Source organism: Bufo gargarizans, chromosome 3 (genome assembly GCF_014858855.1).
Source record: "Bufo gargarizans isolate SCDJY-AF-19 chromosome 3, ASM1485885v1, whole genome shotgun sequence".
NCBI classification, from domain to species: Eukaryota; Metazoa; Chordata; class Amphibia; order Anura; family Bufonidae; genus Bufo; species Bufo gargarizans.
Window position 1 is genome coordinate 508,151,309 of NC_058082.1, and position 23,340 is coordinate 508,174,648.

A 23,340-nucleotide genomic window follows, 5' to 3' on the forward strand; every position below is an offset into this window, starting at 1 on the left:
CGGGGTAGTTGTGAATGAACTTCTGCACCACCAAATTCAGCACATGCGCCAAGCAAGGGATGTGCGTCAAATTGGCTAGTCCCAGAGCTGCAACGAGATTTCGCCCATTATCACACACCACCAGGCCGGGCTTGAGGCTCACCGGCAGCAACCACTCGTCGGTCTGTTGTTCAATACCCCGCCACAACTCCTGTGCGGTGTGGGGCCTGTCCCCCAAACATATGAGTTTCAGAATGGCCTGCTGACGTTTACCCCGGGCTGTGCTGAAGTTGGTGGTGAAGGTGTGTGGCTGACTGGATGAGCAGGTGGAAGAAGAGGAGGAGGAAGCCGAGAAGGAGGAGGTGGCAACAGGAGGCAAAGAATGTTGCCCTGCGATCCTTGGCGGCGGAAGGACGTGCGCCAAACAGCTCTCCGCCTGGGGCCCAGCTGCCACTACATTTACCCAGTGTGCAGTTAGGGAGATATAGCGTCCCTGGCCGTGCTTACTGGTCCACGTATCTGTGGTTAGGTGGACCTTGCCACAGATGGCGTTGCGCAGTGCACACTTGATTTTATCGGATACTTGGTTGTGCAGGGAAGGCACGGCTCTCTTGGAGAAGTAGTGCCGGCTGGGAACAACATACTGTGGGACAGCAAGCGACATGAGCTGTTTGAAGCTGTCTGTGTCCACCAGCCTAAATGACAGCATTTCATAGGCCAGTAGTTTAGAAATGCTGGCATTCAGGGCCAGGGATCGAGGGTGGCTAGGTGGGAATTTACGCTTTCTATCAAATGTTTGTGAGATGGAGAGCTGAACGCTGGCGTGTGACATGGTTGAGACGCTTGGTGACGGAGGTGGTGGTGGTGGTGTTGGTGGTACATCCCCTGTTTGCTGGGCGGCAGGTGCCAACGTTCCTCCAGAGGCGGAGGAAGAGGCCGAGGCGGCAGCAGCAGAATAGGCCGAGGCGGCAGCAGCAGAAGAGGTAGCAGGGGGAGCCTGAGTGACTTCCTTGGTTTTAAGGTGTTTACTCCACTGCAGTTCATGCTTTGCATGCAGGTGCCTGGTCATGCAGGTTGTGCTCAGGTTCAGAACGTTAATGCCTCGCTTCAGGCTCTGATGGCACAGCGTGCAAACCACTCGGGTCTTGTCGTCAGCACATTGTTTGAAGAAGTGCCATGCCAGGGAACTCCTTGAAGCTGCCTTTGGGGTGCTCGGTCCCAGATGGCGGCGGTCAGTAGCAGGCGGAGTCTCTTGGCGGCGGGTGTTCTGCTTTTGCCCACTGCTCCCTCTTTTGCTACGCTGTTGGCTCGGTCTCACCACTGCCTCTTCCTCCGAACTGTGAAAGTCAGTGGCACGACCTTCATTCCATGTGGGGTCTAGGACCTCATCGTCCCCTGCATCGTCTTCCACCCAGTCTTGATCCCTGACCTCCTGTTCAGTCTGCACACTGCAGAAAGACGCAGCAGTTGGCACCTGTGTTTCGTCATCATCAGAGACATGCTGAGGTGGTATTCCCATGTCCTCATCATCAGGAAACATAAGTGGTTGTGCGTCAGTGCATTCTATGTCTTTCACCGCTGGGGAAGGGCTAGGTGGATGCCCTTGGGAAACCCTGCCAGCGGAGTCTTCAAACAGCATAAGAGACTGCTGCATAACTTGAGGCTGAGACAGTTTCCCTGGTATGCATGGGGGTGATGTGACAGACTGATGGGGTTGGTTTTCAGGCGCCATCTGTGCGCTTTCTGCAGAAGACTGGGTGGGAGATAATGTGAACGTGCTGGATCCACTGTCGGCCACCCAATTGACTAATGCCTGTACCTGCTCAGGCCTTACCATCCTTAGAACGGCATTGGGCCCCACCATATATCGCTGTAAATTCTGGCGGCTACTGGGACCTGAGGTAGTTGGTACACTAGGACGTGTGGATGTGGCAGAACGGCCACGTCCTCTCCCAGCACCAGAGGGTCCACTAACACCACCACGACCATGTCCACGTCCGCGTCCCTTACTAGATGTTTTTCTCATTGTTATGGTTCACCACAACAACAAATATATTATTTGGCCCAATGTATTGTATTCAAATTCAGCGGGATATAAATTTGAGGCCTAGTATTTAGGCGCTGGGTGACCGGTATGGATTTAGTGACAGAATTAGACTTGGAAATGCACAGAAGCGTGTGTGTGAAGTTATTCTGAATGACCCTATGTGCACCTTGAATATTATATACCCTTTTTGGGATAGATTTCAAATAGCTCTGATATAGCAGGAACCACTAAATTATGAAATTGCTAAATTGGGAATTGTATTTCAACCCAGAACAAAAAATGTGCTTTGACGGACACTAAATATCTTGCCCAGCAACAACAGTACAGCGGTAACGAGAGATTTAGCAGGATATAAATTTGAGGCCTAGTATTTAGGCGCTGGGTGACAGGTATGGGTTTAGTGACAGAATTAGACTTGGAAATACACAGTAGAGGGTGTGTGTGAAGTTATTCTGAATGACCCTATGTGCACCTTGAATATTATATACCCTTTTTGGGATAGATTTCAAATAGCTCTGATACAGCAGGAACCACTAAATTATGAAATTGCTAAATTGGGAATTGTATTTCAACCCAGAACAAAAAATGTGCTTTGACGGACACTAAATATCTTTCCAAGCAACAACAGTACAGCGGTAACGAGAGATTTAGCAGGATATAAATTTGAGGCCTAGTATTTAGGCGCTGGGTGACAGGTATGGGTTTAGTGACAGAATTAGACTTGGAAATACACAGTAGCGGGTGTGTGTGAAGTTATTCTGAATGACCCAATGTGCACCTTGAATATTATATACCCTTTTAGGGATAGATTTCAAATAGCTCTGATATAGCAGAAACCACTAAATTATGAAATTGCTAAATTGGGAATTGTATTTCAACCCAGAACAAAAAATGTGCTTTGACGGACACTAAATAACTTTCCCAGCTACAACAGGACAGCGGTAACGAGAGATTTAGCAGGATATAAATTTGAGGCCTAGTATTTAGGCGCTGGGTGACAGGTATGGGTTTAGTGACAGAATTAGACTTGGAAATACACAGTAGCGGGTGTGTGTGAAGTTATTCTGAATGACCCAATGTGCACCTTGAATATTATATACCCTTTTAGGGATAGATTTCAAATAGCTCTGATATAGCAGAAACCACTAAATTATGAAATTGCTAAATTGGGAATTGTACTTCAACCCAGAACAAAAAATGTGCTTTGACGGACACTAAATAACTTTCCCAGCTACAACAGGACAGCGGTAACGAGAGATTTAGCGGGATATAAATTTGAGGCCTAGTATTTAGGCGCTGGGTGACAGGTATGGGTTTAGTGACAGAATTAGACTTGGAAATACACAGTAGCGGGTGTGTGTGAAGTTATTCTGAATGACCCTATGTGCACCTTCAATATGATCTACCCTTTTAGGGATAGATTTCAAATAGCTCTGATATAGCAGAAACCACTAAATTATGAAATTGCTAAATTGGGAATTGTATTTCAACCCAGAACAAAAAATGTGCTTTGACGGACACTAAATAACTTTCCCAGCTACAACAGTACAGCGGTAACGAGAGATTTAGCAGGATATAAATTTGAGGCCTAGTATTTAGGCGCTGGGTGACAGGTATGGGTTTAGTGACAGAATTAGACTTGGAAATACACAGTAGCGGGTGTGTGTGAAGTTATTCTGAATGACCCAATGTGCACCTTGAATATTATATACCCTTTTAGGGATAGATTTCAAATAGCTCTGATATAGCAGAAACCACTAAATTATGAAATTGCTAAATTGGGAATTGTACTTCAACCCAGAACAAAAAATGTGCTTTGACGGACACTAAATAACTTTCCCAGCTACAACAGTACAGCGGTAACGAGAGATTTAGCAGGATATAAATTTGAGGCCTAGTATTTAGGCGCTGGGTGACAGGTATGGGTTTAGTGACAGAATTAGACTTGGAAATACACAGTAGCGGGTGTGTGTGAAGTTATTCTGAATGACCCAATGTGCACCTTGAATATTATATACCCTTTTAGGGATAGATTTCAAATAGCTCTGATATAGCAGAAACCACTAAATTATGAAATTGCTAAATTGGGAATTGTACTTCAACCCAGAACAAAAAATGTGCTTTGACGGACACTAAATAACTTTCCCAGCTACAACAGGACAGCGGTAACGAGAGATTTAGCAGGATATAAATTTGAGGCCTAGTATTTAGGCGCTGGGTGACAGGTATGGGTTTAGTGACAGAATTAGACTTGAAAATACACAGTAGCGGGTGTGTGTGAAGTTATTCTGAATGACCCAATGTGCACCTTGAATATTATATACCCTTTTAGGGATAGATTTCAAATAGCTCTGATATAGCAGAAACCACTAAATTATGAAATTGCTAAATTGGGAATTGTACTTCAACCCAGAACAAAAAATGTGCTTTGACGGACACTAAATAACTTTCCCAGCTACAACAGGACAGCGGTAACGAGAGATTTAGCGGGATATAAATTTGAGGCCTAGTATTTAGGCGCTGGGTGACCGGTATGGATTTAGTGACAGAATTAGACTGGGATATGGCCAAAAAATAACCACACTATTGCTGGTTAAATGCACTTGGTGACGGGCGCAGCTTGCCCCTGATGTAGTATATGGCCAAAAAATGAACAGACTATTGCTGGTTAAATGCACTTGGTGTCACAGCTTGACCAACCACACTACTGAGGGTTAAATGCACTTGGTGACGGGCGCAGCTTGCCCCTGATGTAGTATATGGCCAAAAAATAAACAGACTATTGCTGGTTAAATGCACTTGGTGTGACAGCTTCACCCTGATGTAGGCTTTAGCCAGAAAACAACCACACCATTGAGGGTTAAATGCACTTGGTGACAGGCGCAGCTTGCCCCTGATTTTGTATATGGCCAAAAAATGAACAGACTATTGCTGGTTAAATGCACTTGGTGTGACAGCTTCACCCTGATGTAGGCTTTAGCCAAAAAACAACCACACCATTGAGGGTTAAATGCACTTGGTGACAGGCGCAGCTTGCCCCTGATTTTGTATATGGCCAAAAAATGAACAGACTATTGCTGGTTAAATGCACTTGGTGTGACAGCTTCACCCTGATGTAGGCTTTAGCCAAAAAACAACCACACCATTGAGGGTTAAATGCACTTGGTGACAGGCGCAGCTTGCCCCTGATTTTGTATATGGCCAAAAAATGAACAGACTATTGCTGGTTAAATGCACTTGGTGTGACAGCTTCACCCTGATGTAGGCTTTAGCCAAAAAACAACCACACCATTGAGGGTTAAATGCACTTGGTGACAGGCGCAGCTTGCCCCTGATTTTGTATATGGCCAAAAAATGAACAGACTATTGCTGGTTAAATGCACTTGGTGTGACAGCTTCACCCTGATGTAGGCTTTAGCCAAAAAACAACCACACCATTGAGGGTTAAATGCACTTGGTCGCAGCTTGTGCTGGCGCACCACAAGACACAAAATGGCCGCCGATCACCCCAGAAAAATGTGACTGACAAACGGTCTGGGCAGCCTAAAAACAGTGAGCAATTGAGGATCAGCAGCTCAATGATCCACAGCTGCAGATCGATCAGTTAATCAAGTCCTTTGGAGGAGTTAATCTGCCTAATCTCGCCCTACTGTCGCAGCCGCAACCTCTCCCTACGCTAATCAGAGCAGAGTGACGGGCGGCGCTATGTGACTCCAGCTTAAATAGAGGCTGGGTCACATGGTGCTCTGGCCAATCACAGCCATGCCAATAGTAGGCATGGCTGTGATGGCCTCTTGGGGCAAGTAGTATGACGCTTGTTGATTGGCTGCTTTGCAGCCTTTCAAAAAGCGCCAAGAAAGCGTCACAAAAGCGCCAAGAAAGCGACGAACACCGAACCCGAACCCGGACTTTTACGAAAATGTCCGGGTTCGGGTCCGTGTCACGGACACCCCAAAATTCGGTACGAACCCGAACTATACAGTTCGAGTTCGCTCATCCCTACTTGTAAGCTCTTTCCTTCAGTGCAGAGGATGGCGCTCACTGGTTATTACCGCCTCCTGCCATTATAGGGGCCCTACAATAACTAGTAAGCGCTTAAACTTACTAGTGGGGAAGGCGCTCTTTGGTTAACCCTTTAATGACCAGACACTTTTTTGTGATTTAGAACCAGTGGTTCAAATGGCTGTATCTTATTTCTTGAACTACCAAAATAATTTTTGCAACAATTTTTTACGTGACACATTGGGCTTTATAATTTATTTTTTAGTAGTTTTATTTGGGGGAAACTGTACAAAACATATTTTTTTAATATTTGTTTTCAAACTACAGCTCCCAATTCTTTTAATATGTACACTGACACCAAAATAAATTATTATAATTAGTTCCCTATTTTGTGTAGGCCGTTTTGTTATATAATATGTATAGTTTCACGTGAATGGGGCAGTAATGGTGACGGTTTTGGTTGGTGTGGGTGTTTTTTTTTAAATTAATTTTATCCTTTTTTTTAAATCTTTTTTTAAATTTTTAATAATTTCTGCTACATGATATGTCACTCACCCCTGCACCTAAGTCTGTGTGCAGTGAAGGGAGCAGTGAACTACCTGGATGTTAGGGGAGGTGGATTTGTTGCACAATAGGCTTCTCCAGCTACACTCACACAGCCTAACTCCAATGACTAAGAGCCACTAACACTGCTACCTTAAGTTAAGAATAAACATGGCTACAATAATGTCCCTTCCTATGAGAGCTGCCCCCTCTCTGTCAGAGTGACTAGCCACGCTCAACGCCTTTCTTTGGCTTCCTCTTTTACTTTGCAGCCAATTCATCAGGAGCTTATTAGGACATACAAACAAAGACAGTGTGCTGCACGCTTCCATACAACGCGTGCAGACACGTAGCCTGCGGCTCGAAGACCTTCAGTTTAGCTTTTGCCCTTTCTGTATAGAGAATTTTTAGTTGGGCTTTTGCCTCTGCCTCCATCTGCGCATTTCTGCTTTCTTCTTTGCTTTCTTCTTTGCCATTTCTGCCTCCATTTCTGCCTCCTTCTTTGCCATTTCAGCCTCCATTTCTGCTCTCTTCTTTGTGATCTCAGCCTCCTTCTTAGCAAAGGAACATATTATACTAGCTTCCTCTGATTCTGCCTGGATCTCTTTAAGCTTGTCATGCAATGCCAACCTTCTGGAACGAGAGGTTTTGGAAGATGAAATTTGGTTGAAGTTGATCAATGGGATCTCACTTCTTGCAAGTGTGCTGTGCGGAGTTCTGCCTTACTCTTAGTGTCTTGTACTAAGGCATCCTTCTCTTGGATGAGATTCTTTCTCTCTCTTAACTCTTCTGAGGCATCATCAAAATCAGAGTCGCTCAGGAAAGTGATGTACTTTGCAGACAGTCGCTGATAGCGGACATAGGCATTAGTTGCATCATTGTTATAGCATGAAAGAGCTGCTATATAGTGTTCAGTTCTTTGCCATAAATCATTTAAATTGTCACTGAACTCTTCTTTAGTTGCCTCAAAGTTCTCTTTAATCTTTTGTGTTGGCTTGATAACATGTTTAGATCGTACAGTTTGTTATTCAGTGAACTTGGACTCTTCTTCCTGTATATCTGAGTTTTTGGGAGCAGGGTGAGTTTCCTCTGTTCAGTGACTGGGAAATCCACGGAGCCTCTTGTAGACATGTTATTCCTGTTTAAGTGGTACTAGTCTCTTTAAGAAAGGATTTCGGCTTACTCACTGTGCTTATGAAGCCACGTGTATGTAAGCTTGCTTGCAGACTGCGTGTAGACATGCAAAGACTAGATTTAGGCTTCGTTATGACTATTCTACCACAGATGTATGTTACAGAATTCTCTGGTTGTGAATGGTAATCTCTGTACAAGCAATGGTAGACAGCTGAACCCACTAATATCGCTTATGTCGTGGTACCAGTTGTATGTGAAGATCCAGTAAGGGGGATTCAATGGAGATGCTTTGGTAATTTATTGAGTTTACCTTGAGCAAATGCAGCGTCCCACCCAGGACACGTGAGAACTGCAAAAAATTACTGTAAAACTGAATTACTGTGTTGCATGTCGTTCTGCATGACATCACCTGTTGTATCCCTGTTCATAGGCTGGTTAGGTGTGTTTTATACATCCCACCACTAGAGGGGGAAAGCACTTAATATATATAAATACCTTAGTCAGGCCTAGTGTGAGAGAGTGGAGAGGAGTTGTGGTGGTTGCTAGTGAAGTGATTCAATTCAGTTGAGACTCCACATCACAGAGTAGTGAGTGAAGTCAGAAGCAGCAATGAGGTAGTGCCAAGGTATGAGGAGCGGGAGAGCATTTTCCTCCTGTGATCCTCTTAGTTCCTTACATCCTACAACCAGAGGATAGCGTTTAGTCCCTGTAAGAAATCCAAGCAGAGAGACATCGGTGATAAGAGCCACTACCTAAGGCTTAATGGGCACCTTTGCACATGGTGGAAGACAATCTAGCTACAGGCAGCCTCACCATAAATTATAGAAGACAGATTAGCTACCTGTTCAAGGGCTTGGAAGATACAGAAATTATAGGACTAAGCATACCCGAAAAGAGTACTACAGAACCACAGCCGGAGTCAGAACCTAGCCAAACCTATTAACAGTGGATCAACAGAATTCCTCTAAATATCAAGGGACTGTATTCTGTCTGGATGTTTATGCCGCAACTAAAACCAGCTACAGTAAAAGTTGTGAGTTGTATCCTACCACTGTCTATCTCATTCTTCAATACTACTACAACTGGTTGTACCACCATAAACCGCACTGGCGTCACAACAAATACCATCAAGGGACTCAGCCGGCACAAGCACCCTAAACACCGCCATCATTAAGGGCACCTCAACCCCCATCTAGGCTGGTGCTCCCCTACCACAGAGTGTGCCCCGGAGGATTTCTTGCTGTCTTCTTCATCACTGTGCTGCCGGCCCAGGGTGGCTTTCTGCTAACCGTGAGTAACCCGATGAACTGTATTATTACTTCCCCTCATCGGCCCACCGTGCACCTCACTTGTCGCCCCTGCGGTTCTGGCATGCCACACAAAGACATATAGAGGACATTAGAGGATATAGAGGATATTAGAGGTCAAAACGAAATGCTTTCACCAGCTCTGAGTCTGCTGCAGAAAAGAAAGACACAGGACCAGTACAAACAGGATATGATGTCAACGAAAGGGAGGAGTAGACAGAGAGCAATGGCAATGGGATTTACATAATACATTCAGGAAGCCTATAACAAGAATGACCACAGGGTGGCAGAATTAAGTAACATGGTAATGATATGATAACATGAATACAGCAATTATATGCTGGAACAGCACAATCTCCCTACACTATCTCTAAGCTGTCCCTGAACTGTTGAAAACTAATATAAAAAAAAAAAAATCTTTCCTAATCACTTTCTAAAGCACTTGTCACATCTGTCCCTATGCTCAATTCACTGGAAAATGGCGGCGATCAGACAGGATGACATGTGTAGCAACCATTTTAGAAAAAAATCTGATTTGTTACCGCGAATCACCAGGAAATTCAGATTAATGACGAATCGAATTTCTCCTGAAATTCGGATTGAATTTCACTTTGATTGGCTCAACACTATTCACTACATCACATCAAGTTATGGTCTACAATAACTAATTTTATCCCTGAATCAATATCCTCTACAATATTTTCTACATTAAGGGAAAAAAAATATATATTGCTTAGTAAACCAAGGATGTTTGGCATGTGTTTGGCATTTCGATAACAAAATCATTTATTTTCCTTATTAAAAATGTATTACTTTAGAGCCTTTTACTAGGACAATCTTGCCTTGTGCCCCCAACTTTACTAGAATGGTGGTTAAAGTTACGTAGTCTTCATTTATTCCAAAGAGTATCTTGACTCATTTCTGGTTCACATTATTTGTGCTGTTATTTTTCTGGTGCCATGTGAAATCTTCCAGAATGAATTACTTATGAAATGCTTCCAAACTGACAACAGAATGTCTTATTCTGTGCGGAAGAATTTCTCAACTGCAACTTGTAACTTAACAGCCCTTAACTTTTGTTATGTGCTCAGTCTGCCAGGACTAAACATTGTTATAATAGTCTCTCCATGTTTCATATTGCAGGTGTATTCTTCTCCACCAAATGTGTACTATGTAACATTAAATAGGATCTGTCAGATTTCACAGTACAAACTGCATACCTTCTGAAACAGATCTCAGACCTGATGAGGCTGATGTTCTTACTTGTCAGAATGGCTATGCAATCCATAATGGATAATGCAGCAGTCTGGCCAAGATATTACAAGTAGAGTTGAGCGAACACATGGATGTTCGGGTTCGAGAAGTTCGGCCGAACATCCCGGAAATGTTCGGGTTCGGGATCCGAACCCGATCCGAACTTCGTCCCGAACCCGAACCCTATTAAAGTCAATGGGGACCCGAACTTTTCGGCACTAAAAAGGCTGTAAAACAGCCCAGGAAAGAGCTAGAGGGCTGCAAAAGGCAGCAACATGTAGGTAAATCCCCTGCAAACAAATGTGGATAGGGAAATGAATTAAAATAAAAATTAAATAAATAAAAATTAACCAAAATCAATTGGAGAGAGGTCCCATAGCAGAGAATCTGGCTTCACGTCACCCACCACTGTAAGAGTCCATTTTCATAAATTTAGGCCCAGCACCCAGGCAGAGGAGAGAGGTCCCGTAACAGAGAATCTGTCTTCATGTCAGCAGAGAATTAGTCTGCATGTCATAGCAGAGAATGAGGCTTCACGTCAGCCACCACTGCAACAGTCCATTGGCATATATTTAGGCCCAGCACCCAGGCAGAGGAGGGAGGTCCCGTAACAGAGAATCTGGCTTCATGTCAGCAGAGAATCAGTCTGCATGTCATAGCAGAGAATGAGGCTTCACGTCAGCCACCACTGCAACAGTCCATTGGCATATATTTAGGCCCAGCACCCAGGCAGAGGAGGGAGGTCCCGTAACAGAGAATCTGTCTTCATGTCAGCAGAGAATCAGTCTGCATGTCATAGCAGAGAATGAGGCTTCACGTCAGCCACCACTGCAACAGTCCATTGGCATATATTTAGGCCCAGCACACACACAGGCAGAGGAGAGAGGTCCCGTAACAGAGAATCTGGCTTCATGTCAGCAGAGAATCAGTCTGCATGTCATAGCAGAGAATCAGGCTTCACGTCAGCCACCACTGCAACAGTCCATTGGCATATATTTAGGCCCAGCACCCAGGCAGAGGAGGGAGGTCCCGTAACAGAGAATCTGGCTTCATGTCAGCAGAGAATCAGTCTGCATGTCATAGCAGAGAATGAGGCTTCACGTCAGCCACCACTGCAACAGTCCATTGGCATATATTTAGGCCCAGCACCCAGGCAGAGGAGGGAGGTCCCGTAACAGAGAATCTGGCTTCATGTCAGCAGAGAATCAGTCTGCATGTCATAGCAGAGAATGAGGCTTCACGTCAGCCACCACTGCAACAGTCCATTGGCATATATTTAGGCCCAGCACACAGGCAGAGGAGAGAGGTCCCGTAACAGAGAATCTGTCTTCATGTCAGCAGAGAATTAGTCTGCATGTCATAGCAGAGAATGAGGCTTCACGTCAGCCACCACTGCAACAGTCCATTGGCATATATTTAGGCCCAGCACCCAGGCAGAGGAGGGAGGTCCCGTAACAGAGAATCTGGCTTCATGTCAGCAGAGAATCAGTCTGCATGTCATAGCAGAGAATGAGGCTTCACGTCAGCCACCACTGCAACAGTCCATTGGCATATATTTAGGCCCAGCACACAGGCAGAGGAGAGAGGTCCCGTAACAGAGAATCTGTCTTCATGTCAGCAGAGAATTAGTCTGCATGTCATAGCAGAGAATGAGGCTTCACGTCAGCCACCACTGCAACAGTCCATTGGCATATATTTAGGCCCAGCACACACACAGGCAGAGGAGAGAGGTCCCGTAACAGAGAATCTGTCTTCATGTCAGCAGAGAATTAGTCTGCATGTCATAGCAGAGAATGAGGCTTCACGTCAGCCACCACTGCAACAGTCCATTGGCATATATTTAGGCCCAGCACCCAGGCAGAGGAGGGAGGTCCCGTAACAGAGAATCTGGCTTCATGTCAGCAGAGAATCAGTCTGCATGTCATAGCAGAGAATGAGGCTTCACGTCAGCCACCACTGCAACAGTCCATTGGCATATATTTAGGCCCAGCACCCAGGCAGAGGAGGGAGGTCCCGTAACAGAGAATCTGGCTTCATGTCAGCAGAGAATCAGTCTGCATGTCATAGCAGAGAATGAGGCTTCACGTCAGCCACCACTGCAACAGTCCATTGGCATATATTTAGGCCCAGCACACACACAGGCAGAGGAGAGAGGTCCCGTAACAGAGAATCTGTCTTCATGTCAGCAGAGAATTAGTCTGCATGTCATAGCAGAGAATGAGGCTTCACGTCAGCCACCACTGCAACAGTCCATTGGCATATATTTAGGCCCAGCACACACACAGGCAGAGGAGAGAGGTCCCGTAACAGAGAATCTGGCTTCATGTCAGCAGAGAATCAGTCTGCATGTCATAGCAGAGAATCAGGCTTCACGTCAGCCACCACTGCAACAGTCCATTGGCATATATTTAGGCCCAGCACCCAGGCAGAGGAGGGAGGTCCCGTAACAGAGAATCTGGCTTCATGTCAGCAGAGAATCAGTCTGCATGTCATAGCAGAGAATGAGGCTTCACGTCAGCCACCACTGCAACAGTCCATTGGCATATATTTAGGCCCAGCACCCAGGCAGAGGAGGGAGGTCCCGTAACAGAGAATCTGGCTTCATGTCAGCAGAGAATCAGTCTGCATGTCATAGCAGAGAATGAGGCTTCACGTCAGCCACCACTGCAACAGTCCATTGGCATATATTTAGGCCCAGCATCCAGGCAGAGGAGAGAGGTCCCGTAACAGAGAATCTGTCTTCATGTCAGCAGAGAATTAGTCTGCATGTCATAGCAGAGAATGAGGCTTCACGTCAGCCACCACTGCAACAGTCCATTGGCATATATTTAGGCCCAGCACACACACAGGCAGAGGAGAGAGGTCCCGTAACAGAGAATCTGTCTTCATGTCAGCAGAGAATTAGTCTGCATGTCATAGCAGAGAATGAGGCTTCACGTCAGCCACCACTGCAACAGTCCATTGGCATATATTTAGGCCCAGCACCCAGGCAGAGGAGGGAGGTCCCGTAACAGAGAATCTGGCTTCATGTCAGCAGAGAATCAGTCTGCATGTCATAGCAGAGAATGAGGCTTCACGTCAGCCACCACTGCAACAGTCCATTGGCATATATTTAGGCCCAGCACACACAGAGGCAGAGGAGAGAGGTCCCGTAACAGAGAATCTGTCTTCATGTCAGCAGAGAATTAGTCTGCATGTCATAGCAGAGAATGAGGCTTCACGTCAGCCACCACTGCAACAGTCCATTGGCATATATTTAGGCCCAGCACACACACAGGCAGAGGAGAGAGGTCCCGTAACAGACAATCTGGCTTCATGTCAGCAGAGAATCATTCTGCATGTCATAGCAGAGAATCAGGCTTCACGTCACCCAACATTGGAACAGTCCATTGGCATATATTTAGGCCCCGGCACCCAGACACAGGAGAGGTTCATTCAACTTTGGGTAGCCTCGCAATATAATGGTAAAATGAAAATAAAAATAGGATTGAATGAGGAAGTGCCCTGGAGTCCAATAATATATGATTAAGGGGAGGTAGTTAATGTCTAATCTGGACAAGGGACGGACAGATCCTGTGGGATCCATGCCTGGTTCATTTTTATGAACGTCAGCTTGTCCACATTGGCTGTAGACAGGCGGCTGCGTTTGTCTGTAATGACGCCCCCTGCCGTGCTGAATACACGTTCAGACAAAACGCTGGCCGCCGGGCAGGCCAGCACCTCCAAGGCATAAAAGGCTAGCTCTGGCCACGTGGACAATTTAGAGACCCAGAAGTTGAATGGGGCCGAACCATCAGTCAGTACGTGGAGGGGTGTGCACACGTACTGTTCCACCATGTTAGTGAAATGTTGCCTCCTGCTAACACGTTGCGTATCAGGTGGTGGTGCAGTTAGCTGTGGCATGTTGACAAAAGTTTTCCACATCTCTGCCATGCTAACCCTGCCCTCAAAGGAGCTGGCATTGACACAGCTGCCTTGGCGATCTCTTGCTCCTCCTCTGCCTTGGCCTTGGGCTTCCACTTGTTCCCCTGTGACATTTGGGAATGCTCTCAGTAGCGCGTCTACCAACGTGCGCTTGTACTCGCGCATCTTCCTATCACGCTCCAGTGCAGGAAGTAAGGTGGGCACATTGTCTTTGTAGCGTGGATCCAGCAGGGTGGCAACCCAGTAGTCCGCACAGGTTAAAATGTGGGCAACTCTGCTGTCGTTGCGCAGGCACTGCAGCATGTAGTCGCTCATGTGTGCCAGGCTGCCCAGGGGTAAGGACAAGCTGTCCTCTGTGGGAGGCGTATCGTCATCGTCCTGCCTTTCCCCCCAGCCACGCACCAGTGATGGACCCGAGCTGCGTTGGGTGCCACCCCGCTGTGACCATGCTTCATCCTCATCCTCCTCCACCTCCTCGTCCTCCTCGTCCTCCAGTAGTGGGCCCTGTCTGGCCACATTTGTACCTGGCCTCTGCTGTTGCCAAAAACCTCCCTCTGAGTCACTTCGAAGAGACTGGCCTGAAAGTGCTAAAAATGACCCCTCTTCCTCCTCCTCCTCCTCCTCCTCCTCCTGGGCCACCTCCTCTTGCATCATCGCCCTAAGTGTTTTCTCAAGGAGACATAGAAGTGGTATTGTAACGCTGATAACGGCGTCATCGCCACTGGCCATGTTGGTGGAGTACTCGAAACAGCGCAACAGGGCACACAGGTCTCGCATGGAGGCCCAGTCATTGGTGGTGAAGTGGTGCTGTTCTGTAGTGCGACTGACCCGTGCGTGCTGCAGCTGAAACTCCACTATGGCCTGCTGCTGCTCGCACAGTCTGTCCAGCATGTGCAAGGTGGAGTTCCACCTGGTGGGCACGTCGCATATGAGGCGGTGAGCGGGAAGGCCGAAGTTACGCTGTAGCGCAGACAGGCGAGCAGCAGCAGAATGTGAACGCCGGAAGCGCGAACAGACGGCCCGCACTTTATGCAGCAGCTCTGACATGTCGGGGTAGTTGTGAATGAACTTCTGCACCACCAAATTCAGCACATGCGCCAAGCAAGGGATGTGCGTCAAATTGGCTAGTCCCAGAGCTGCAACGAGATTTCGCCCATTATCGCACACCACCAGGCCGGGCTTGAGGCTCACCGGCAGCAACCACTCGTCGGTCTGTTGTTCTATACCCCGCCACAACTCCTGTGCGGTGTGGGGCCTGTCCCCCAAACATATGAGTTTCAGAATGGCCTGCTGACGTTTACCCCGGGCTGTGCTGAAGTTGGTGGTGAAGGTGTGTGGCTGACTGGATGAGCAGGTGGAAGAAGAGGAGGAGGAAGCCGAGAAGGAGGAGGTGGCAACAGGAGGCAAAGAATGTTGCCCTGCGATCCTTGGCGGCGGAAGGACGTGCGCCAAACAGCTCTCCGCCTGGGGCCCAGCTGCCACTACATTTACCCAGTGTGCAGTTAGGGAGATATAGCGTCCCTGGCCGTGCTTACTGGTCCACGTATCTGTGGTTAGGTGGACCTTGCCACAGATGGCGTTGCGCAGTGCACACTTGATTTTATCGGATACTTGGTTGTGCAGGGAAGGCACGGCTCTCTTGGAGAAGTAGTGGCGGCTGGGAACAACATACTGTGGGACAGCAAGCGACATGAGCTGTTTGAAGCTGTCTGTGTCCACCAGCCTAAATGACAGCATTTCATAGGCCAGTAGTTTAGAAATGCTGGCATTCAGGGCCAGGGATCGAGGGTGGCTAGGTGGGAATTTACGCTTTCTCTCAAATGTTTGTGAGATGGAGAGCTGAACGCTGCCGTGTGACATGGTTGAGACGCTTGGTGACGGAGGTGGTGGTGGTGGTGTTGGTGGTACATCCCCTGTTTGCTGGGCGGCAGGTGCCAACGTTCCTCCAGAGGCGGAGGAAGAGGCCGAGGCGGCAGCAGCAGAAGAGGCCGAGGCGGCAGCAGCAGAAGAGGTAGCAGGGGGAGCCTGAGTGACTTCCTTGGTTTTAAGGTGTTTACTCCACTGCAGTTCATGCTTTGCATGCAGGTGCCTGGTCATTAGGGCTGTCGAATATAATCGATGCAGCGATGCATCGCGATTCGACCCCCGGCGATTCTGCATCGATGCGGTTGCTTTAAATAATCGATGCATGTTGATGACGTCAGCGTCGCGTCCGCCGTGCAGCCGAGTCGGAAAAAAGTTTTTGGGCGCCTTCTTTCCCGCCTCCCGCTGACGTGTCAGAGGGGGTGGCGACAACATTGAGTGAGCCGGGTCTGACTGAGTGAGGAGGAGCCGGAGGCGTGGTTTCCGCGCATCTCCGGCTCCCAGTCAGACACTCAGAAGCAGGCGGACGTGCGGTGGCTGGCGGCGAGGTGAGTTTTGTCACCTATGTAATATCTACCTCCAAAGCGCCTGCCACCTACACAGCATATACACCTACCGCCTGCCACCTACACAGCTCATATTGCCGCTTCTCATACCTTTGCCGCCCGCGCCATGTTTCTTCTTTATTTTTCCGGTTGTGTATCTTCTTATTCTTCCCCTCCGTCTACAGTGGACGGAACTTTAGGTTCCGGGTCTATGAAAGGCGGTCAAACAGCGGCCCCTAGTGGCCAGTCTGGGAATGTCTACATTTATCTCACACTATTCAGGAGATTGCTCCCAGCAGGAGGTGATCCACACTGACAACTCTCAGCTAAGGGCAGGGATCTGAAACTGCTGGGGTGTCAGATTTACTGACAGTTACTGATCCTGCACCATCAGAGCCCCTTCACAAGTGTATCAGTCCCTACTGAGAGGATGGTTATTGTGGATACAATGTAGCATACACAGGATCTATCAACCTGAAACCTCCAGGACTAAGGCTACTTTCACACTAGCGCTTGATCGGATCCGTTCTGAACGGATCCGATCATATTAATGCAGACGGAGGCTCCGTTCAGTACGGATCCGTCTGCATTAATAACTTAGAAAATTTTCTAAGTGCGCAAGATGCCTGAGCGGATCCGTCCAGACTTTCAATGTAAAGTCAATGGGGGACGGATCCGCTTGAAGATTGAGCCATATGGTGACCTCTTCAAGCGGATCCGTTCCCATTGACTTACATTGTAAGTCTGGACGGATCCGCACGCCTCCGCACGGCCAGGCGGACAGCTGAACGCTGCAAGCAGCGTTCAGCTGTCCGCCTGTCCGTGCGGAGGCGAGCGGAGCGGAGGCTGAACGCCGCCAGACTGATGCAGTCTGAGCGGATCCGCTCCATTCAGACTGCATCAGGGCTGGACGGAGGCGTTCGGGACCGCTCGTGAGCCCCTTCAAACGGAGCTCACGAACGGACCGACGAACGCTAGTGTGAAACTAGCCTAATACTGATGGTCTCTCAGGTTCTTTCACACTTGCGTTTTTCTTTTCCGGCATAGAGTTCCGTCCTAGGAGCTCAATACCGGAAAAGAACTGACCAGTTTTATCCTAATGCATTCTGAATGGAGAGCAATCCGTTCAGGAGGCATCAGTTCAGTCCCTCTTACGTTTTTTGACCGGAGAGAATACCGCAGCATGCAGCAGTTTTCTCTCCGGCCAAAAATCCTGAACACTTGCCGGATCCAGCTTTAAACTTATATTGAAATGTATTAGTGCCAGATCCGGCATTAAAATTGCTGCATTGACGGATCCGTTCTTCCGATCTGCGCAGACCTTTAAATCTGTGAAAAAAAATAAACACCGGATCCGTTTTTCCAGATGACACCGGAGAGACAGATCCGGTATTTCAATGCATTTGTCAGACGGATCCGCCTGACAATAGATACAAATAAATATTTTTGTGCAATTTCTGACTGATTGAATTAATTTTTTGATGTAAAATTGAAAAACAAGGGGACTTGGGTAATAATCTTGATGCATCGTGATGCATCGCCGAATCGAATCGAATCGTGGACTTGATAATCGTAATCGCATCGAATCGTGAGACGAGTGAAGATGCGCAGCCCTACTGGTCATGCAGGTTGTGCTCAGGTTCAGAACGTTAATGCCTCGCTTAAGGCTCTGATGGCACAGCGTGCAAACCACTCGGGTCTTGTCGTCAGCACATTGTTTGAAGAAGTGCCATGCCAGGGAACTCCTTGAAGCTGCCTTTGGGGTGCTCGGTCCCAGATGGCGGCGGTCAGTAGCAGGCGGAGTCTCTTGGCGGCGGGTGTTCTGCTTTTGCCCACTGCTCCCTCTTTTGCTACGCTGTTGGCTCGGTCTCACCACTGCCTCTTCCTCCGAACTGTGAAAGTCAGTGGCACGACCTTCATTCCATGTGGGGTCTAGGACCTCATCATCCCCTGCATCGTCTTCCACCCAGTCTTGATCCCTGACCTCCTGTTCAGTCTGCACACTGCAGAAAGACGCAGCAGTTGGCACCTGTGTTTCGTCATCATCAGAGACATGCTGAGGTGGTATTCCCATGTCCTCATCATCAGGAAACATAAGTGGTTGTGCGTCAGTGCATTCTATATCTTTCACCGCTGGGGAAGGGCTAGGTGGATGCCCTTGGGAAACCCTGCCAGCAGAGTCTTCAAACAGCATAAGAGACTGCTGCATAACTTGAGGCTGAGACAGTTTCCCTGGTATGCATGGGGGTGATGTGACAGACTGATGGGGTTGGTTTTCAGGCGCCATCTGTGCGCTTTCTGCAGAAGACTGGGTGGGAGATAATGTGAACGTGCTGGATCCACTGTCGGCCACCCAATTGACTAATGCCTGTACCTGCTCAGGCCTTACCATCCTTAGAACAGCATTGGGCCCCACCATATATCGCTGTAAATTCTGGCGGCTACTGGGACCTGAGGTAGTTGGTACACTAGGACGTGTGGATGTGGCAGAACGGCCACGTCCTCTCCCAGCACCAGAGGGTCCACTAACACCACCACGACCATGTCCAGGTCCGCGTCCCTTACTAGATGTTTTTCTCATTGTTATGGTTCACCACAACAACAAAAATATTATTTGGCCCAATGTATTGTATTCAAATTCAGCGGGATATAAATTTGAGGCCTAGTATTTAGGCGCTGGGTGACCGGTATGGATTTACTAACAGAATTAGACTTGGAAATGCACAGTAGCGTGTGTGTGAAGTTATTCTGAATGACCCTATGTGCACCTTGAATATTATATACCCTTTTAGGGATAGATTTCAAATAGCTCTGATATAGCAGAAACCACTAAATTATGAAATTGCTAAATTGGGAATTGTATTTCAACCCAGAACAAAAAATGTGCTTTGACGGACACTAAATAACTTTCCCAGCCACAACAGGACAGCGGTAACGAGAGATTTAGCGGGATATAAATTTGAGGCCTAGTATTTAGGCGCTGGGTGACCGGTATGGATTTAGTGACAGAATTAGACTTGGAAATGCACAGTAGCGTGTGTGTGAAGTTATTCTGAATGACCCTATGTGCACCTTGAATATTATATACCCTTTTAGGGATAGATTTCAAATAGCTCTGATATAGCAGGAACCACTAAATTATGAAATTGCTAAATTGGGAATTGTACTTCAACCCAGAACAAAAAATGTGCTTTGACGGACACTAAATAACTTTCCCAGCCACAACAGTACAGCGGTAACGAGAGATTTAGCGGGATATAAATTTGAGGCCTAGTATTTAGGCGCTGGGTGACCGGTATGGATTTAGCGACAGAATTAGACTTGGAAATGCACAGTAGCGTGTGTGTGAAGTTATTCTGAATGACCCTATGTGCACCTTGAATATTATATACCCTTTTAGGGATAGATTTCAAATAGCTCTGATATAGCAGGAACCACTAAATTATGAAATTGATAAATTGGGAATTGTACTTCAACCCAGAACAAAAAATGTGCTTTGACGGACACTAAATAACTTTCCCAGCCACAACAGGACAGCGGTAACGAGAGATTTAGCGGGATATAAATTTGAGGCCTAGTATTTAGGCGCTGGGTGACCGGTATGGATTTAGTGACAGAATTAGACTTGGAAATGCACAGTAGCGTGTGTGTGAAGTTATTCTGAATGACCCTATGTGCACCTTGAATATTATATACCCTTTTAGGGATAGATTTCAAATAGCTCTGATATAGCAGGAACCACTAAATTATGAAATTGCTAAATTGGGAATTGTACTTCAACCCAGAACAAAAAATGTGCTTTGACGGACACTAAATAACTTTCCCAGCCACAACAGGACAGCGGTAACGAGAGATTTAGCGGGATATAAATTTGAGGCCTAGTATTTAGGCGCTGGGTGACCGGTATGGATTTAGCGACAGAATTAGACTTGGAAATGCACAGTAGCGTGTGTGTGAAGTTATTCTGAATGACCCTATGTGCACCTTGAATATTATATACCCTTTTAGGGATAGATTTCAAATAGCTCTGATATAGCAGGAACCACTAAATTATGAAATTGCTAAATTGGGAATTGTACTTCAACCCAGAACAAAAAATGTGCTTTGACGGACACTAAATAACTTTCCCAGCCACAACAGGACAGCGGTAACGAGAGATTTAGCGGGATATAAATTTGAGGCCTAGTATTTAGGCGCTGGGTGACCGGTATGGATTTAGTGACAGAATTAGACTTGGAAATGCACAGTAGCGTGTGTGTGAAGTTATTCTGAATGACCCTATGTGCACCTTGAATATTATATACCCTTTTAGGGATAGATTTCAAATAGCTCTGATATAGCAGAAATCACTAAATTATGAAATTGCTAAATTGGGAATTGTATTTCAACCCAGAACAAAAAATGTGCTTTGACGGACACTAAATAACTTTCCCAGCCACAACAGGACAGCGGTAACGAGAGATTTAGCGGGATATAAATTTGAGGCCTAGTATTTAGGCGCTGGGTGACCGGTATGGATTTAGCGACAGAATTAGACTTGGAAATGCACAGTAGCGTGTGTGTGAAGTTATTCTGAATGACCCTATGTGCACCTTGAATATTATATACCCTTTTAGGGATAGATTTCAAATAGCTCTGATATAGCAGTAACCACTAAATTATGAAATTGCTAAATTGGGAATTGTACTTCAACCCAGAACAAAAAATGTGCTTTGACGGACACTAAATAACTTTCCCAGCCACAACAGGACAGCGGTGACGAGAGATTTAGCGGGATATAAATTTGAGGCCTAGTATTTAGGCGCTGGGTGACCGGTATGGATATAGTGACAGAATTAGACTGGGATATGGCCAAAAAATAACCACACTATTGCTGGTTAAATGCACTTGGTGACGGGCGCAGCTTGCCCCATATTTAGTATATGGCCAAAAAATGAACAGACTATTGCTGGTTAAATGCACTTGGTGTGATAGCTTGACCAACCACACTACTGAGGGTTAAATGCACTTGGTGACGGGCGCAGCTTGCCCCTGATGTAGTATATGGCCAAAAAATGAACAGACTATTGCTGGTTAAATGCACTTGGTGACGGGCGCAGCTTGCCCCTGATTTAGTATATGGCCAAAAAATGAACAGACTATTGCTGGTTAAATGCACTTGGTGTGATAGCTTGACCAACCACACTACTGAGGGTTAAATGCACTTGGTGACGGGCGCAGCTTGCCCCTGATGTAGTATATGGCCAAAAAATGAACAGACTATTGCTGGTTAAATGCACTTGGTGTCACAGCTTGACGAACCACACTACTGAGGGTTAAATGCACTTGGTGACGGGCGCAGCTTGCCCCTGATGTAGTATATGGCCAAAAAATAAACAGACTATTGCTGGTTAAATGCACTTGGTGTGACAGCTTCACCCTGATGTAGGCTTTAGCCAAAAAACAACCACACCATTGAGGGTTAAATGCACTTGGTGACAGGCGCAGCTTGCCCCTGATTTAGTATATGGCCAAAAAATGAACAGACTATTGCTGGTTAAATGCACTTGGTGTGACAGCTTCACCCTGATGTAGGCTTTAGCCAAAAAACAACCACACCATTGAGGGTTAAATGCACTTGGTCGCAGCTTGGATGCACTTGGTCGCAGCACCGCACAAGACACAAAATGGCCGGCGATCACCCCAGAAAAAAGTGACTGACAAACGGTCTGGGCAGCCTAAAAACAGTGAGTGAGCATTTGAATTTCAGCAGCTCAATGATGCACAGCTGCAGATCGATCGATTAATCAAGTGAAGTCCTTTGGAGGAGTTAATCTGCCTAATCTCGCCCTACTGTCGCATCCGCAACCTCTCCCTACGCTAATCAGAGCAGAGTGACGGGCGGCGCTATGTGACTCCAGCTTAAATAGAGGCTGGGTCACATGGTGCTCTGGCCAATCACAGCCATGCCAATAGTAGGCATGGCTGTGACGGCCTCTTGGGGCAAGTAGTATGACGCTTGTTGATTGGCTGCTTTGCAGCCTTTCAAAAAGCGCCAAGAAAGCGTCACAAAAGCGCCAAGAAAGCGACGAACACCGAACCCGAACCCGGACTTTTATGAAAATGTCCGGGTTCGGGTCCGTGTCACGGACACCCCAAAATTCGGTACGAACCCGAACTATACAGTTCGAGTTCGCTCATCCCTAATTACAAGTACTAACATTTTGGTATGAAGAAGGGTTAGATACATGAAATGGGTACCAAGAGGTGAGGAGAGGGTCAACGGTATGTTAGCTTATATCATATATACCCTACAAGGTGAGCTTAAAGTGTAACTGTAATTTCTTAGTTTTTTTTTATGCGTGGGGACAGTCAGTGTAAGTGTTTTTGTAACAAGCTGTGTTTTATTAGAAAACTGTATGTGACGTCTCTCCTTCCCTTAAAACCTTCTGCAGCATCCCACTCATGTACTTGGGCACTGCAAATCTTGTTATAATGTATGTTGTATCATGCTGTATTGCACTTTTGTATAAAGATCCCTGTTAACAGGCTGTTAGGTGCACTACACAGATTCCACCACTAGATGGGGATAGCACCACAGTATATAAACCACGGTTCAGGCCTAGTTAGTTAGTTGGAGAGCTGTAGCAGACAGAAGAGTGAGGAGCAGGGGGAAGGAGAGGACCCCCCTCCTCTCAGGTCTTTGGAGCTCCACAGCCCAGAGTAGCCCAGACCGATCTCAGTTATTAAAGCCAAGGAAGAG